The sequence below is a fragment of the Lycium ferocissimum genome, chromosome 9 (genome assembly GCF_029784015.1).
Source record: "Lycium ferocissimum isolate CSIRO_LF1 chromosome 9, AGI_CSIRO_Lferr_CH_V1, whole genome shotgun sequence".
In the NCBI taxonomy this organism is placed as follows: domain Eukaryota; kingdom Viridiplantae; phylum Streptophyta; class Magnoliopsida; order Solanales; family Solanaceae; genus Lycium; species Lycium ferocissimum.
The window spans coordinates 46,778,012-46,796,012 of NC_081350.1; the positions used below are offsets into that span (position 1 = coordinate 46,778,012).

The 18,001-nt window shown below is 32.7% G+C and overlaps 2 long non-coding RNA genes across 4 annotated transcripts; both read right to left on the reverse strand.

Moving 5' to 3' along the window:
- Positions 1-2,679: 2,679 nt before the first annotated feature.
- Positions 2,680-7,554, reverse strand: LOC132031110 (uncharacterized). 3 transcript variants are annotated; one of them, XR_009408167.1, is made up of 3 exons: positions 7,108-7,554; positions 3,775-3,971; positions 2,680-2,994 (listed from the first exon to the last, which is right to left on the reverse strand). It is a non-coding gene; the product is annotated as an uncharacterized LOC132031110 (long non-coding RNA). The 3 variants fall into 3 exon arrangements; XR_009408166.1 differs by having other exon boundaries at positions 2,683-2,999; positions 7,108-7,553; XR_009408168.1 differs by lacking the exon at positions 2,680-2,994 and adding an exon at positions 3,022-3,430.
- Positions 7,555-8,306: 752 nt separating this feature from the next.
- Positions 8,307-9,510, reverse strand: LOC132031109 (uncharacterized). Its single transcript, XR_009408165.1, has 3 exons — positions 9,357-9,510; positions 8,554-8,715; positions 8,307-8,454 (listed from the first exon to the last, which is right to left on the reverse strand). It is a non-coding gene; the product is annotated as an uncharacterized LOC132031109 (long non-coding RNA).
- Between the last annotated feature and the right edge of the window lie 8,491 nt (positions 9,511-18,001).

An 18,001-nucleotide genomic window follows, 5' to 3' on the forward strand; every position in this document is an offset into this window, starting at 1 on the left:
ACAACGATGGGTAACAACGATCCAAACAAAGTGTAAATAAATCATTTGATTAAACGCAAAACAAGAAATTTAAAGTTAAATAATTTTTAAATATAGAAAGTTCACAATCTTTTTGTGACAACTTAAAAAGAAAAGTGTGTCTCATAAAATCTAAAGAAATAATTAGTTATACGCATTAACAATGTAATAAAAATGTATGTAATCACTTCTAAGCAATCACAAGTATGTGTTTACAATAAACATGTGTTAGATCATTATGAAAGATTATAAACCTGGTCAAGTGGAATTTGAGGAAGATTGAGCCAATCATCGAGGCCACTCAATTGAGTACATAAATATGGATCAATGGAGATATAAGGAATTTTGAGGGCAACATGCCCATCTAGAATTGAGTTATCTTTTAGAGAAAAAATAGCAGTTCGTAGCTTAAGATTATCAGAATTTGGAAACCCAATAACTAGCAATGTACCATTCTCTGCTCTCCACCACCGCCATCCCTGCAGCACAGCACCACCTGCCATGAATAAACTCTTGTGTTAATTGTATGTTTTTTGTGCGCGCGCGCGCAGGGGCGGCTCAATAAGTTCGGGGCCCAAAGTCAAACTTTAAAGAGAGGCCTTAAACTTATTATATATACACACACATAATACTATCATAATTTTTATTTAAAGTCATCTATTAAAATCATATTTCTTATTGTAAACCTTTGCTCACTGAATTAATCGCAATCAATATATGAAACCAAATAGTCATACCTAATAAAAATGTAAAATTTTCAAATTCAATACGCTGTGAAACATGTAGGGTTACTCTAATATTTGGATCCTCACTATGTGGAGCTTGAAATCTTAGTCCTTTAATATTTTCGATATGACTTTCTCAACATGTTTGTGATAATGATTTAAGAGTTAGGTTGGGTACACTATCAATTAAAATCTTCTACGGCTTATTAAAAGAAGAAAATAAGTGAATTTATATGTTGTATTACTCTAAAAATTATACTCCATTCGTCTCAATTTATGTGACGCTTTTCACTTATCGATTTACCATCAAATCCAAAACTATGAAACACTTTAAAATCTAAATTTTAATTTTTCATCATTTAACTTTAACCAACACTTTAAAATGTATTTTTTTTCAACTAAAGCAATAGTTGCTTTAGGCTCCAACCGTCCCTGGGACTACGCTCAGTATGGAAAGACCGATTAATGTTTTCACTTCTTTTCCAACATGTTAGCTCATTGTAGGCCTAACGATTTTGCTTATTCTAGCGTTCTTTCTGTTTGTGATAGCTCGCAAGTGCATGCATTTGCAATCAAAACAGTTTTTGATACATGTGTTTACATGGGTAATGCTTTGACTGCAATGTACTCCAGAAATAGTTCAATGGGTAAGGCGGGGAAGGTTTTCAATGATATGAAATTCCATAATCTTGTTTCGTGGAATACAATAATAGCAGTGTTTTAAAAGTGTGGACAAGTTGATAAGGCAATGCTATTTTTTTTTTTCATAATGCATCATGGTGCATGGTTTGTGGTTTAATCGTGCCACTCTTGTCAGTGGTTTATGGTTTAATCGTGCCACTCTTGTCAGTGTACTTTCTTCTCTATTAGGAATAGATGAAATTGATTTTTCCTGGGGTCTTCAAAGTTGCTTCCAATTGCATTGTGTTAGTGTGAAGACCGGGTTTATACTCGATGTTGGGATTGTGACTGCTTTGGTGAAAGCTTATTCAATTCTTGAGGAGAGGTTAGTGATTGTTAAAGATTATTCGTGGAAACAAATGGATGTCAAGGTCTCATGTTGTGGAGTAAATAATTGTGACGTTTTCAGAAAGAGATCGTGAGAAAGCTATTATCTTTTTTCGGTCAGTTGTGCCGAGAGGGGTTAAGCCTAGATAGTTATGCTTTTTCTATTTCGCTGAAAGCTTGTGCAAGGCTCGTCACAGATAGAAATACCTTAATGGTGCAAGGCTCGTCACAGCAGTAGTGTCTTTGCAGGCACAGAAATGTTTTCTCTGATAAGAACTTGGGCATTGAAGTGTTGTTGAAGAAATTGTGAAAGATTATAGTCTATATTGTGTATTCTTGAACCAAATAAGTCCAACTATTCTGTTACAAGGGAAGGTTTTACGATTCTTGATGCAACTCATCTTTTGTTGATTGTGTGTGTAGAGCTCAAGATGTATTTGACTTTAGCTTCTTCGTTCTGATTAATATTACTAATAAGTAATAACTATAGCAGGATGTCTTTGTTAGAGTAGAGTACAAAACAAATGAACTTTAGTAAAATGTCTTTGTTAAAGTAGACGAAAATGAATCTTGCAGGGAAGGGTTGGGGTTCCAGGGTGGTGCAACGCCTAAAGCTCACAAGTTTTTGCTTTGAATTTCAGTAGATATAGCTCTCTTGAACGCCCAAAAGGGGCTGATCTGTGGTATTATGATGTCTACTTTACTTTCAGTTGGTTTGATTAGCTCGGGTCTAATAAAAGTGCATGAAACTGACTGTTAAATTAGGGGTCTAAAGCCGATTTTTACGAGAGACATTTTTTGCACACTTGTTATTTATAATACATTATTAGTATTTATCTTTAGTTTTATCTTTGTTAGTTTTTTTCAAAGAAAAAAAGAGCAGAGAGAGATAATTGTAATAATTTTATCTTAGTTTTGATCATCTTGAATAATGCTAAAATAACATAAGTGTGATCTTCTTAAACGATATATATTTAGGTACATTATAATTAATTGTAACATAAATGTGACTAGAGAACTTTATTTTAAAGCATAATAATTTTAACATGGATGAATTACTTTTTAGCATCAAAATTTGATGTCAAAGTGACCATAAATCATCCGATTAAGGAGAAAGCACTAAGACATGAGCATCATGCACTTACAATCATCAATGTTGTACTATCCAAGCAAATAAATTTGTGATCCAACTTGTTGCAGTAATTTCTGAAATCTTCTTTATGGCATTATGCAAAGCGCTATTCTGAACTATATTAAAAAAAAAAAAAACGATAAATTCAGAAGTTCACAAACCAGAAACCTGAAAAATTTGTGTAAGGTAATTTTTGAAGAGCATGTGAATAATTTATTGGCTTGCGCCTTGACCGCAAGCCAGTAACATAGTATGCTTTAATTCGGTAAAATAGTTGTTTGAAGCTAAAGGAAAAAAAGCAATATATAAAGTGTGTGCTTCATGTGTGTGTATATCCACTTGTGCCTATGTGTTTATGTATTTGAAGGTGCTCATGATGCCTGAGCTCGCGGAGCCATAGGTGCACATTTTAAAAATTTTGTCTCTTGGTTATGTCATAGACCAAGAGTTGCCCACATCTCCTTTGTAATAAGCAGTGGTTATGGCTTTGTACCTTTCTTGCCTTACTGTTGTCACATATTTGTGCATTTAAAGTCTTCCCTTTGACCTGTACCTCATCAATTCATGTCTATTACTAATACTATAGTGTCAATTTTCCAGTTTCTTATTTCTTGTCTTAGATGCTTTTAGACAGAAAAATTACTTACTCATTAACACATTTCTATTCTTAATAACTCTTTTAACTTTAAACTTTTCATTTTACACAAAATGACATGCTTTTATAGCCATAGAAATGTCATGACTTCTTTATGACCACGGTTTATAAAATTTAGGCCGTGATTGCATGAAAATAAATTTGCACATAATCAAATATGTTGCTTTTAATCTATGAAATATACGGTTGAGTATAAGAGTTAGAAATGCATGGACTCTGGAGAATTGAAAAGTAACCTGAAAGGTCTTAGTTGCAAAATCGATGCCAATGGTGGATTTAGACTCCAAACAGGATACATTTCACGTAAATCTGGAGAGAATGTTAGATTTTCCGATTCCTGAATCTCCAATCAAAATAATCTTAAATAAATAATCATACTCGTGATCCACCTTGTTAGCCATTTCTACTTCCTCTAGCTAGCCACCACATTCACCTATCAAATAAAATACCCATCACCATATCAGAAATCGAAGGAATTTTCAAACAAAAATCACCAATTTCTTGCAGTTATAAGGCCACGAAAGCTAGAAAAAAATCAAAAGAAAGAGGAGAGAAGAAACTCATCATTGGCGGAAGGTAGCATAAAGTTGTTAATTACAAGGATTTAATATGTAAGATATTACAGATGCTGCTACTTTATAAGCTGCTACTTTATAAATTGACTCCATTCATTAGTAAGTTTTGCAAATATTGAGGAAGCATTTGGAAAAAAATTCAGATTTAAGTTCTGAATTTGCTTCTAATTATGTTAGGTAAAGTTTTTTTAACTCTCATAAAGTTGTGTATGGTTTAGCATATTAATGAAAAAATGACAATAGAAACTAAAAACACTCAACTCCGAGAGCCTATACCTATTGCTTGGCTTGGTCTTCAAAATCATGCGGTGCTTGTAAATTCGAGCTAATTTCACCATTATGTAATCATGACTATTTAATATTTAATCATGCATGGAAGTTACATGACATCCTGAAATAAAATAAGGTATTAAAGTAAAAGTTAATACAACCTTAGCGTAGCCTGCATCAACAACCTACATGTCCAAATTCTAATTATCATGAAAAATAGAGCTTAATTCTCACAAAAGTTTTAACCTGGCAGTACCTCATACTCAGCTGCTGTGAAATTGTCGAGAAGTGGAAGCCCGTAATTAATTGGAAAATTGTTAGATGGGTGAAGTCGGTCACTAACAAAATCAAGCTTAATATTGATGGTAGCTTCTCCAGCAATGGAGCAGGTATTGGAGGCATTATTAGAAACTCTGAGGGCAACATGATTTATTTATTGATTGTAACAGCAGCAAAACAATAAAGTACGGAATGAAATTGCTTTGGGATCAATAGTATTGTTTTGGAATTGGACTCCCTTATGATAGCTGAAATGCTTCAACATAAGGGCACCAACAATCTAAAATTCAAAGGTATTATAGAGGAGATCATGGTTATGATAAATCAGATGGACTGCAGCATTGAACACTGTTTAGAACCCCACATACTAATGGGCTTGCTAAGTATGTCTAAGAGGGCGGATAGTCACATTTTCACTAATTGGCATCAGCTCCCTAACTCTGCTAGAAGTGCTTATCAACTGGACAAATGCCAACTTCCTAGTATTAGGATTAGATATGATGAGGCTAATTTTTTTGTAAGCTAATCAGTCTTGTGTACATAGTCCCAGGGCCCGTCCTGGACTAACTTTTGTGGGAGCTCCATTGAATTGATGGTGCATCATCTTGTAACTTTTTGCTGAATGGAATAAGATGCACATTCACCAAAGGATGTAATTTATTAAAAAAAAAAATCTTTACCCTTGAATTATGGCTGCACGATTTTAGGACTCCATCGTGAATACATGGAGCAGTTTTTCAACCCCATATATATTTCCTTAAAGAATATAGATATTTATTTATTTTTAATTCAAAAACAATAACTAATTTTTGTCCTAACATTAACATGTGTCTAAATCTTAGGTTAACACTTGGCTTAATCCTAGGCTTGACTTAGATATAGACTAGATTGATTGCTATATGTAATTTTATTTGTTATATTTTCTTAAGATTCATTGGCTACATTATAATAAAACCAGCAACATTGAATGTGCTGCTGTATGTTTATTATTTCCTTATAATTCAGGCTTAAGCAAAAGTTCATATATATAAACTGTTAAGCAAACCACATACTTCTAAGCAAACCACATACTTCCAAGATACAGCTATAAATTAGTATGAGTTTTGTTGATTAGCAATATAGAAGAATTCTGTTAATATATGTTAATTGAGTGAACATGATATCTATAGATTTAATGTCATTACAGAAAAATGCAGAACCAATGAACCAAAAACACAAATGTAGCTATTTGGTTTTTCAAGCACAAGTCACTGGATAGGAGTTTTGTTGTTCAATCCAACGGCACAAAGATGTTATAATACAAAAGGACATGAAAAAGATTTAAACAGAATTTATCAAATTAAGCGCCCGTTTGATTAATTGAATTATGATATATTTATAAGCTCTCTGTACAACATCTGGGACTAATGCGAGCTCGCATTGAATTATTCATCGTACCGGAGAAATTTAACTCTGCTGTTAGATCAACATCATCTCCCTCCAAAAGTTTCTCTTTTTTCATTTATCAACTGTCTACAAGTGGCAAGTAACAGAAGCTTCTCTTGATGGTACCTTCTCAATATTGCTCTTTTCTTCTATTTTAGGACTACAGCAACCATGTAAAGAAAGATAGGAATCAATGCATGGATTACCTAAGCTTGTTTTTAGTAAGGAATATAAGCTTGAAGTTGTACCATATCAATGTCATGTTAAAAACAAAGATGATGTCGATTACTGAAGGGCATCGAGTCTTGTAGAACTATAGGCCAATTGTTAGAAACCTAAAATATTTAGGACAGACCATTCTAAATTGGGTCTTCGGAGCAACCACTTGATGATATAGAAAAGCAAGAAATGAAGTCTAACTAAGACCACAAGGTTCAAATAACAACATTTTATATCAAGAATACTCACCACTAATCAACCTAAGCAAGGAAATCAATAAAAAAGCTTATTACATGAACTGCAGATTGTACGAAATTTCAATTTTCTTTTATAGAGAAGTACTATACCATATTATCTATGAGTATCCCGAAAGGTTCCACATATATTTGTTTTTTGGATTATCCAGAAAGATGCATTATTTATAGCATATACAACAACGAACATACCCAGCTTTAATTTTACGCAAGTGGGGTCGACGAGGGTAGGATGTACGAGATTCACTCCTACCTGCGGGTAGAGAGGTTGTTTATTGATAGAATATAATGCACCAAATCAAGTGTACAGTGAAATACATATGCTACATTATTACTTTCGTTCGACTCTACAATTCAGATGCATCATGCACTAAAAAACGAAAAAAAAAATAGGGAAAAAAAGATCCTTGAACAGCAATATAATACACTAAAATTGACAATTCTTTGATCAAACATCCCAAAAAAACTAAAATAACAAAACGATTAAGATCAGCTAAAAGAAGTTAAGAGAAGAAGAATGTTTTAGAAGAACGCATAATTGTTTTACCTTGCCCAAAGTTGAAACTTCAACATAGTCAAGTACTTTCCTCCCGCAAAGTTGAGTTATGTATTGCTTAATTCCAGCTTCTCCAGAGATGAAGAGCTATGGAGGAAATGAAAGAAAAAACACACACAAAAATTATTAGCTAAACTGAATCACAAATCATAAGGAGATTTTAAATACTGATCCACAACAAAAACTCCGAATTATAGCTAAAAATACTCTCCAAAACATCTTGATAACCCCTTTTGTTTCTTCATATATCAGATAGGATTACAACAATAATCAATTTCACCTAAAAGTTTAGTCTTTCCTTCAAAAGCCATGAAATTCAGCCACAAAAATGAAAAATCTGAAGAGAAATTGAAAAGCAAAAAATAAAAATAAAAAAAAATAAACGAGAACAGAAGATGATAGGAAAAAAGAAACAGAAGATTCAGGAAAAAATTTAAGAGGAGTATACTTGAACTTGTAAGTTTTAACACCAATTGAAATTTCCTTCAACAGCCATGAAATTCAGTTTACGCAAAAACTCAAAAGGTTCACATCTGAACAGATAGCATCAGCCCATTGAGCAGCTTAACATTCTCTCTCCCTTTTTTATTTTATTTTTTTTATTTTTTATAGGTATCAAACGGCTGAAGCAAGTAATGCAAAATCGGACAATAGATGTAAGTGAAAAAATTGTATGTAGATGAGCAAAACGATCCCGGATACGGTCGTTTCCTACTATGATCGTATAGATTCCCTCGTACTAATTTAGATATCAATATTACTAGCCCAATAATTCTATTACCTACCATACAACCCCTAAAAGAAGAAAAAGAACAAAGTCAGAGAATAAAAGGAAAAAGGGGCACACCTAGGCAAATTTCAAAGGGATTATACCTCAAAAAATTTCGATCAGCATTATAAAATTTCCACGTGTGATACGGACCTCAAAAACAAAATTAAAAATTTCAAGGAGGTTATATTTCTAAATTACAAGATAATCGGCCTTCGACTTAACAATAAATTAAAATGGTGGAACCAAAAATACCAAAATCCTTTATATAAAAGATAGAAATTCAAGGGGTTATACCTCAGTATATTCCCATTCCGCCGTCCGAAACTCCAAGAATGCTCACAGTTCGCAGTTTGAGGATTTTCTCCCAGAAATCCCTTTGAGGACTAATTTCAAACTCAGAAACCATGAAATCCTAAATTTAAGAAGATTTAACGGGAGAAAAAGGAAAGCATGTTTCAGAAGATGTTGCTAGAAGGATGAAGAACAGCTAACCTGAAGATTATCGGATCGGTCTGCGAGACTCTAAAGTTATGACTTTGATTTGGTTGTATCAGATCCTAGTGATCCTAATACACAGGTTAGGTGCAAGAACTTCTCTCGCAGCTATTAAATTTACCAGCATTATAATAACTTTGAGAGAACTGATAAGTTGTCAAATGGATTACCACACATCTATCCCTCAGAACAGAGAGATGAAAGGTTGTATTATTCCATCTTCGTTATTCATCTCATGAGTGACATCAACAAATACTCTGTATAGAAAAGTTGTGAGCTGAAAAGAAAAAGTCAGTATATCGAATAATATGACTAAATGAGCAACCTCCAATCTGCATTAGCGAAAAGCAAATAAGGGCATACTATACAAAACTCTTTAGACAAACTCAAGCTTAACCTTGTAATAATATTGCCAAAGTATTCTTCACCATAACTACAAAAAGAAAATGCTTTACTGATGTTATAAGATATGCCTCCTCCTAAGCATAAATGGCAATTTGTTGACATGTTAATTTCTGGTTTCATCGCTTTCATACAATGGTACAACTCTGCTTCGGAAGTTTATAACAAACAACTATATGATATAGAGGTGGCATGAATATAGCTATCACTTTACTATATACAATAATTGTCTAGAAAATAACACATTTCCTCTATTAAAGGTATGAATTATTAGAATGTGTTTTAGCAGTTCTCTGTTATTTCCTCTACCAATGAGCTGTCAAAAAGATGAGCAAGCATTCTCGAAGATGAAAATACCATCATACGCAATCTAACAAACATATCACGAATGAGTTCATTGCTATCAGATTGAACAACTCTTACTAACACATCCGTTAAATTCCTTTCAAGAACAAAATAAGGAAGGGGCAAATACTCACCAGAACCCAAAAATAAGCAAAGACCGTAGATTAAACAGAATCGAAGTAGCTAACTTGCTTCACAGTTCTACGTATGGAGTACAAAACATTACCTGTTGGCGGCAACTTATTGAGTATATCCTTTCACCATCATCCATGACTCCACCGCCCTTGCTTTCGGCATCGGCATATTGTTATTACCATATCTCTAAAAAAATACAAGTTGACAGATAGAAACCAAATTAGACTAAAACAATAAAGTGAAACAATAAATTCTGTAATTTTATGTTGATCTTTGATTTTCTTTTTAAATTTAGAATTTTGCTTTTAATAATATGCGTCTAATCTTAGGTTATTGTATAAAAATTTATTCATTAATATGAAGATGTGAGTAGTTTAATTCAAAATTCTAAATATTTCTACCATAAGTAGGCTGTTTTTCTTTCTTTCTTGTTATAAAGCTTTTTTACATTTTATTTTTTTACAAAATACAATATTATCTAAGCAAAAATAAAATCACAAAATTCACCATTAATTAAAAAATTGGGGCCTCAAATTTTGGGGGCCTAAAGCAAATGCTTAACTAGCCTCCCCTCTAACCCCTATGTGTGTCAGTGTGTGTGTGTAATGGAGACACACATTAGAATATAAAAATGTTTTAACTTTCAGTAAAAACGAAAGAGTCTTAAGGGCATCTCTCCATTTTTTTGCACCAAAAAAGAATATTCCTTTTATATTCTTCTCTCTCTTTTATATTATATTATTTTCTTTTACATAAATTTTATTTTTAATTTCATAAAAAAAATCCTTTTTTTTTTTTTTTTTCTTTTTTACATATCCATCCCATGTAATTCATAATCCTTTTGTTATATAATCATTTAATATAAAATTATTTTATACCATAAAATTTTAAATAATATAAATTGTAAGCAAATATTATACGTTATACATATTAATGGATAATTCAAATAAAAGTGAAATCATTGATAAAATATAATTAAATAAATACTATTACATTAAGGTAGAATTTATTTTAATTTCTACATAAATATTCAACTTCCATGATTAGTACGTTGCTCCCATAAATGCTCTACTAATGCAATACGAAGTGCAAAATGAGCATCTTTGTTCTTAATTTTTTTTGTTGGCTAAAAATTATTCAAATCGATAATTTTCATCTACTACCATTTCTCTTTGTTGGAGTTGACCTTCCCAAGCATCTTGAATTGGTGCATTAAGATCACGCTCATCCTCGATTATCATGTTGTGCGTATAATACATGATGTTAATATATCATGTAGCACTTCTTTTCTCCAAAAACGCGCGGCCACCGCAATAATTGCAAAACGAGATTGTAAAACTCCGAATTGTAAAACTCTGAATGCACGTTCAACATCTTTTCGACATGATTCTTGTTTCGTCGCGAAATATTTCTTCTTTTGAGATTGTGGCTCATGAATGGTTTGCACAATTGATCATTGTGTTGTTATTGAACATTGTGTTATAATTGTGTTATATATTCGAAATTATTATGTTATTGAACATTATGTTATTTATTAACAACATATTATATTTTATATTTGCACTTTTCATTTTTGTGATGTTTATATTTTTTAATACAATTATAACTTATAATAAAATTAACTTACAATTTTATATAAAATAATATATACGAAAATTAATTTATAAAAATTACACTCCAAAATTAAGATGTAAAATTAATATTATAAGATATTACATAAAAAATAATTAGGTATATTAGGAATCTAAAATTATAAATTAAAATTTATAATATGTTAAATTAAAAGTGTTATATAATAAATTAAAAAAAAAAAAAATATATATATATATATATATATATATATATATATATATATATATATATTAATGAATAGTAATGGTGTAGATGAATAGGTATATTAGGAATCTAAATGTAAAAATTAAAATTAATATGTTAAATTAAAAGTGTTATATAATAAAAAAAAATTATTAATGAATAGTAATGGTGCAATGAATAGTGTTGCACCAAATTTGGTGCAACACTATTCATGCACCAAAATGGTGCAAAAAATAGTGCAAGGTTGGAGCTCCAAAACACCATTTTTTGCACCAAAATAGCATTTGGTGCAAAAAATGTTGCAAGGTTAGGAGATGGCCTAAATATGCCTTGAATTATGGCTGCACGATTTTAGGACTCCATCTTGAATACATGAAGCGGTTTTTCAACCCCATATATATTTCCTTAGAGAATACAGATATTTATTTATTTTTAATTCAAAAATAATAACTAATAACTAATTATTAACTAATTAACTAATTTTTGTCCTAACATTAACATGTGCCTAAATCTTAGGTTGTCACTTGGCTTAATCCTAGGCTAGACTTTCTTGCTTTTAATAATATTAGTATACGTACCCGCGCGATGCGCGGAAGGTGTTGGAGAAACCTTTTAATTTTAAACCTTAATCAAAGAGGATAATAATTATTCCATGAAAATGCCTTTTCTTGCATAAAAAAGGTATCCTTTGATGAAGAAATAAGAATGTTTCAAGGCCTCCAAGGGATTATAAGTATGGATTAAGTTATACTATTGCAGCTCATGTAAACAGGTGCAGGAGGCTACATTTACCGAAATCCAAATCATCAAATTGCTAAAGATTTGTAATATTTTCTAGCGTAATATCGAATGTATCTCCTACAAAGATTGAATGGACTACAGTTCTTCAGATATGGATAGGTGATGTTTACAATTTATGATCAATTGCATCCAGTAACTGATATATAAAAATTTGTATATGACTGTTAAACTCCGTAGAATAGTCCAACTAAAAAAAATTGCATAACATGTTGCATAAAAAATCCTTAACAAAAGGAGTCTTAACTAATGATTATGGTCGTGATTCCTAAAGACATAAGCCAAACTACACAATTAAAAATTACACCGGTTCCATACCTAAATCTAGTTGCTATAAAGTAAATATGCATTTCACTGAGTTTTCTCTGATAAACTCTCGTAAATGCAATCCTTCAGTTATTTTTCTCCTTTTTAATCACCTTCTTGGCCTTGTTGCTGGATAGTTGTGCAACATCTTCAGTAACTTCTACTACAGATGCTTTGTTTCTTTGTCTACTTCTCTTGGCCGAAGACATCTTGTTATTGAGCATGAAATCCTAAAAAAGGAAAATAGCGTAGAAAATAAAAAATGAAAAATAACAGTTAGCTACAGCTATTTTTAGATGATATTCGTTAGGATAAGAAATGTAGCTTATCTACTAATATCAAATGCCAATATCAACAATACCCATACATTACAACTATAACTGGAAGCAATCGAAAAAAAATATAGCTAAAAGTTTTTAACCAAAATGTGATAGCCCTTCAAGCTACTCAAAAGTAATTTCTAGCCCTTCAGTTATTTTTATATTCAGCTATTATTTGTAGTAGACCTTTAGTTTGTCATCAAGCAATCAACTAAGAAACGCTAACGGACTTGACAAACATGATCGTATAACCTACTCTAGATAGAGAGGGGTACCAAGTTTAATTCTCTAAAGCTTGGTCAGAATCATCTTCCTTCTCTTTTTGATCTCATCTCTTTCTTTTCAATTAATCTAACAGTGGCATGTGAATATAGAAATGCATTGAGTTGTAGAAATAAAGTTTCTAAAATCTTCCGTTCATTAGCCATTAGTAACACAAGTTAAGCAAAAGCAAAGGTGAAAAGGATAAATTAGAAAGAATAGAGAGCCTCTGAAAGATAGACGATGGTCCATGAAGGTCTATGCAACATCATGAAGAGCTCACAATGTGCACCTATTTTTATACTTGTCTAATTGTGTTAAATCTTTTCCTTCCATCAAGCTATTATTGATTTTTTTTCTCAAGTGTCACAAACATGAAAATATCTACCTAGAGGTGCACCCCCCCCCCCCCTTTTTTTTTTTTTTTTTTTTTTTATTAATAAGGTAACATAGTTTAGAGCCCACTCTTAATACCAAGGACAAGCAAATAACTTTATAGCATAATGCTTTAGATATTACATGAGAGCTAAAACCATATATATGTATTTAGCTACTCCCAGAAAACATCCATAACAAAGTACAGCCTAAGACTCCTTTTCCGGTTGGCCAAAAGTAAGGTTTGAGGTTACAGGTGTCTTCACAATTAACACAACAATATTAGCTCAAGGCCTGACTAACTCAGACACAATAGCCCTTTGACATAACACATGCACCTTATAAGATATCTTGTGCAGTGTAAACTATAGCTACTACAATTACTTCTAGGGATTCAATGAATTTTCATAACATAGATAAATTGCTAAATCTAGAAAAGCTCACAGCTGTTGCTTTCCTTGAAAAAGCAATATTTATGAATTTGCAGAGGAATAGGTTGTCACATTCTCCTAATAATAATATCTCAGAGGAATACTTGTCATAATATCCTAACATATCCTTTTATTATCGCTTCAGACTCTTATTTGGGCACCTAAGCAAACTTTTTCCAATTCCCCAAACTTTTTTCTACTACAAAAATTTTTGTCCTTGTATTACATATTGATATTAATATTCACACATAAGAAGAAATAAAAGCAAAGACTACATGAATGACAACAGGATGAAGCGACTTAAAGCTGTTTGGGAAAGAAACATAAGCTTCAAGCCTTTTCGTACTTAGATCGAACAACCATCTAACAAAGCCTGATAATGAGTGTGTGTATCCACTTTTATCAAATGTATTTTCAATTGTTTGAGCTCTAAGACACTCATACAAAGCCTGATAATGTCTTCAATGACAAAACAAAGCTACTGTTGCTATATCATGAGCAAGAAAAAAGTTACCTCCTAATTTACCACCTATATAGCAGCCTTTTTAATTGTTGAAAGTTCAGCAGGCTGAAGCTTCTTTGAATCATCACTGGTGCCATTTTTATAAATGTCTGACTTGCTCTAGTTAGGCATAATGTCTTTTCTGGTGCAATCTCAATCAGTCATTGAACTCTGCGTGTGTTGACACCCAATTTCGTCCCTCCTTTTTAATCTATCGGGCTTCTAAAATTATTAATGAAATAAATATTTTGTTTTCACTACCATTTTTTTATGTCTACTACTATTAATAGCGTTACTATTTTTACTATCAGCATTACAAGCATTACTTTATCACTTCAGGATTTGTACCGGTTAAATTAATTATAAATCAATACTTTAGTAAGTCCTTTACTTTCTACATATTAATTACTAATCGCCTTCATATAATATATGTCGTAGTAGTTACTAATTATTAAATTAGAAGCCCAAAAGTGATTTAAAATGGAGGAGAAAGGATCCATATTTTTCAGCCAAAATGACTGAGCCCAATCAAGCCCACATCCCTTAATAATTCAGCAGCCCATCACCCATTACCACTCACTCGATCCAGCCCACTTCTTCTACCCGACCCGGCCCACGTCGTCATTTCTATACCTAACCCATTTCTCTCCTCAGCCGCATTCATCTTCTTCTCTCTTTCATTCCATCTTCCGAAAAACGACAGACCTCCACAACAATGGCAGACTTCGAACCAGCCCTTTTTCGTGCAATCTGCTCTGTCTCTTCCTCTCTCCATTTCCAGCGAAAAATCAGTCCCCTTTCATCCTCACAGACTTTGACCACCCCATTTTCGTGTAAACTTCCTTAGACTTACCCCAGCATATCAAAAACCAGATGAATCCAAAACAGAGCAGGTCGAATTCAAACCAAGTTTCACCATTTCGGGTAATGCCTGAACCATCACGTGAAGATCTACAAGTTTGCCCAATATCTCAAACGTTCGGATCTGCACAAAGTGGTTGACTCAACTTTGAATTGAGTTCATCATCCCGCCCGAATCGAAAACCCTAGGGCTTTGTCTACTATATATACACGGCCTAAGTCCACACCAAAGAAAAAAACAAGAGCGGCGTATATTTTTCAGAATCTTGTATCTTCTAAGATTATCCCCTTCAATCTCGGTTTATGCTTTAATCATAATAGAGATTTAGAATGCATTTGGGTTTCGAATGTTGAATCTAATCATAACGAGAGAGTAGATTCGACGCCGACTATCCCCTTTCACTGAACCTAAGAAAGGTATTTCCTTATCATTTCATTGCTTTATTAGTTTTTCTTGTTTGATTTATGGATTAGTTTGTTTGTTAGCCCTTCTGGTCTAATTTGTGTTTTAGGCCATTTCATTCGGTGCCTAGAGTAATCAGTGGTTTTATTATGTTAGAGCGCGAGCTTGAGTCGTATGGCTTAACCTGTACAAGATATTATAAGTGTTTGTTTTACTGGTTTCGATCAGTATGTCTTGAGTCTAAGGGTTGATCGATGTTGCCGGGCTATTAATTTTGTTGATCTGAGTTCTGAACAGTGTAGTCTTGTGTTAGTCTATCATTGTACTTCCCTGCCTTTGTTGCTCAGAATATTGCATTCTTCATGACGATAAAGGTTTCAGGTCGACTCAAACAGCTTTTAAAATGCATAAATGATGGTCTGGTCTTGTAAAATTTGACTCCTGCTGGTCATTGTAATGCTTCCTCTTGTCTGTGTTTGGTCCTTATATGTTGAGTAGTATGGGGCTCATTTAGATTAGTGGATTTGATCGCACGATCCTACTATGGTTTTTGTTTTAGCATCCTATGTCGGGAGGATTATTAGGCTATACTTATGAATGTGGTCAAGCATGCTAACTCAGGCTTATATTTCAGTTTTAGTTTATCCATGTCCCAATGTGTTGCGTGTGCAGTATTGTCTCAGTCTCACTCTGTTTTAACAACTAGGCATGGACCAAAGGGGGCTAATTAGTTACTTAAGCTTGGTTAAGATTCCTAGTTAAGATAACAGTTTAGATAGGATGGGTATTTGATTCTTTATCTTGTGATTGGTCCTAAAAATGGTTTAAGGTGGAGTCAACCCTGGACTACGGATCTGTCTAGGTTTTAACCTCAGGAATAGTTATTTGAACATAGCTCTAGTAGGTCTGCTGTTGAGTTGGTTCCTCTTCCTGCATTGTTTGTAGGCAAGCAATTCTCCCTCCTTTTCTTTTCTAAGCTCTTGTGTTGATATAGCTTGTAGCATTTTCGTTTCCCTGCTATGGCTTTTAGTACTTAGTTCTGCTTATAGGTCATAGTTTTGGTTGGTGTTGTACTTAGGTTGCTGTTTGTATTTGGTGTTGAGTAATTTTCCCCTTCTGTTCATTTTTTTAGATTCTGTCCTTATGTAGTTTATTTTGTTTTGTTGATGTTTTTTCGGTTGTCTTTCCTTAAACTCAAATCATGATTAGATAAGATCTTTCTGTAGTTGTTTCTTTTGCTTCTAGTATTGATTAGCAATCTGATACTAAGTCTTAAAAATCAAAGTTGTAATGATAGTTTTGTTAAACATAAACTGTTTGTTCGGTAGCCTCAAGCCTTATTTATTTTGCTTTCCTTAGTTATGACTGACTGGTGCATTCTCATGTACATATTTGAAAGTGCTATGCCTTGCTGCCTAGTTCTGTTGCAATCTGGTAGTTTTGACACAAGTATTGCACCTAGTGGCAAGATGTTGAGCAAATTTAAAGTGAAATGTTGCTGTATTTCAAGCCTAACTATTGTAACTGCTTGAGTCAACTGTTGTGGTGCCTTCGGGCTGAACTATTGCTGCTCGGCAGTTACTATGTTCTTTATTGTTTCTGCCTTGCAAGTGCTGCACCTCAGTTTCTGTGGCATTTTGCTAATCGCTAAAACAGATGCTATACTTGAAATAGTATACACGATCTACAGATTTGTTTGAGTTATATTTTTACATGTTTAACATTGTCCATTGATTATACACTAATCTTTTTCCTTTTGTTTTGTGCATGACCATCTCGCACACGAGTCTGAGGGGCTCGTCATCTTCCGCATTTGGTGTTGGGCCAAAGCCCAACAAAATTTTCTCTTCGAGTCAGCCCACCTGCAGCCAAGGATAATATTCTGGGCTGAGGCCCATAACAGCGGCGGTAGCAGCAGCAGTTTCACAATGGGCTGAGCCCTTTAAATCATTTACTCTTCCATTTTATTTTTGTGCATTTAATTTGCAATTACATGACTAATACTTTATTTGTTTTATTTGCTTAGATTAAGGTAGACCTTAGCAGAACCAGTAAGTTAGTATGATGGGTAGTTAATTTAGAAAGGGAACCAACAATTAGTCCCATAGATTTCATTCCTCTTTTCATGTCGAAGTGATTCATAGTCTATAATATTTATAATGGATTTTCAAAATAGCATGACCATATATTTTGAGCTAAAAGAATCATGATTCACTTTTACTATCTTAAAAACTTTCAAGACGACACTAATATATAAATACTAACCCAAGTATACTTTATAAACATTACTTTAAGATTTATTCAACTATGCATACTTTTAGTCTAATATAATCAAATAAAGTCAACAAAAGAAATTATGTCCTTTGTATCATATTTATAATAAAACTAGATTTTGGTTGGCATTGTCATAGTAATACAATTTTATCTAAAATTTCAAATTCGCTAAATTTATTGCTTACATGAAAACCATTACATCTTCAAATTCATCTTCAATAATACTTAAAGTCTTTTTCATACCAACAATTATATTGTGCAAATCTTATTTTTAATAACATTATTACATTATTACATTTTACTTTAAACTTTAGCAATATTTATAAGTTATTTTTTTAAACATTTAATGTTATATCTACACTTAGCCTAATTAACTTTAAGTCCGGTCGG